Source organism: Limulus polyphemus, unplaced genomic scaffold (assembly GCF_000517525.1).
Source record: "Limulus polyphemus unplaced genomic scaffold, Limulus_polyphemus-2.1.2 Scaffold9531, whole genome shotgun sequence".
NCBI classification, from domain to species: domain Eukaryota; kingdom Metazoa; phylum Arthropoda; class Merostomata; order Xiphosura; family Limulidae; genus Limulus; species Limulus polyphemus.
The window spans coordinates 18,389-20,121 of record NW_013675141.1 but is presented as its reverse complement, the minus strand read 5'-3'; the positions used below and the strand labels follow the sequence as shown (position 1 = coordinate 20,121).

At 30.1% G+C, this 1,733-nt stretch overlaps 1 protein-coding gene across 1 annotated transcript in view; it reads left to right on the top strand.

Moving 5' to 3' along the window:
* LOC111083443 (BAI1-associated protein 3-like) overlaps positions 1-1,733 on the top strand; it is a gene marked incomplete at its 5' end in the record, with an annotated part of 14,874 nt that overhangs the window by 1,914 nt on the left and 11,227 nt on the right. The window lies entirely within an intron of this gene.

Sequence of the window (1,733 nt, the reverse complement as noted above, 5' to 3'; positions counted from 1 at the left end):
AAGGAAAGGTAATATTGACTTAGACTTATTAACTGATATTCAAGGAAAGGTAATATTGACTTAGACTTATTAACTGATATTCAAGGAAAGGTAATATTGACTTAGACTTATTAACTGATATTCAAGGAAAGGTAATATTGACTTAGACTTATTAACTGATTTTCAAGGAAAGGTAATATTGACTTAGACTTATTAACTGATATTCAAGGAAAGGTAATATTGACTTAGACTTATTAACTGATATTCAAGGAAAGGTAATATTGACTTAGACTTATTCAATTCCACATTTGTTTGGTATCAGAAAAGCGTAGTTCTTTCAACATTAAATTTTCATGAAGCTGAAACTTGAGAATACGAATTCTTTAAGAGACTTAACAAACTTAATTGAAAAGGAACAAGGCAAAAATGCTGTTTTTTTTTAATGCCAAGCAATCCTTGTTTGAAAATTCACGAAGCTTATAAAGGTTGTTGATATCATATATACAAGAAAACATTGAAAAGATTTAACGTTGTCATAGACATTGAAAACACTGGTACAGATGTTCAGAATTATTTCCCCAGAAATACTTAGAGAACATCTCAAATTATTTTATGTTAAAAATGTGAAACTCTAGATAATCCTACACTGTGTAAATAATTGATTACTGAATTTTAAACGAGTGAAAAGTTTAGGTAAATAAATTCTGGACGTGTAAGTTCTGACGTAGTGTCGGAAAGTAAAGATTCACCAATGTCAACTTCAGATAAATGTAGGCTAAACTCATAGACAAAAATATCGTCCAGTGATTTTATATATTTATAAGAAACTCTCTTTCAAAACAGGTAATTATTTACGTTTCATCGTCTTTTCAAAATAGCGAGAGACTATCCGCGTGAGGAACATGCGCAAATCAATGGGTTCCCTCTTCCAATTTATGGGTGTGGGTGTATAATATTGTACATTTATGGTAAAAAGCCATGGAAGCAAACAAATCCATTTTTATTCCTATCTAGTTGGTCGTACAAACATTTTTACGAGTTAAAACTAAACAGTGAATTATTGTGTATTAACACTTAATCCCAAGTATTTTTACTGTGTTCCATTCATTTTAAAGCTGAAATCTCCCCACCCCTTGATAACTTGCAGCAAGCAATCGGATGTATCTCTTCGTAGTTGTTGACAATTTTATAACAAAGAATAAAAAGGCATAAGAAAAAGCAAGAGTTTGAGCTCACCCACCAACTGTACACGTCACTGGTAATCGCGAAACTTGAACGGTCTCTCGAGAATCATTTAGTTCACTCAACATTTATTATTGTAATGATTTTGTTTTGGTTACTGTGACATTTCTACAACATTATTGTAATGATTTTGTTTTGGTTACTGTGACATTTCTACAACATTATTGTAATGATTTTGTTTTGGTTACTGTGACATTTCTACAATGTTATTGTGATGATTTTGTTTTGGTTAGTGTGGTATTTCTACAATATTATTGTAATGATTTTGTTTTGTTTACTGTGACATTTCTACAACATTATTGTAATGATTTTGTTTTGGTTAGTGTGGTATTTCTACAATGTTATTGTAATGATTTTGTTTTTGTTACTGTGGTATTTCTACATTATTATTGTAATGATTTTGTTTTGGTTACTGTGACATTTCTACAACATTATTGTAATGATTTTGTTTTGGTTACTGTGACATTTCTACAATGTTATTGTGATGATTTTGTTTTGGTTAGTGTGGTATT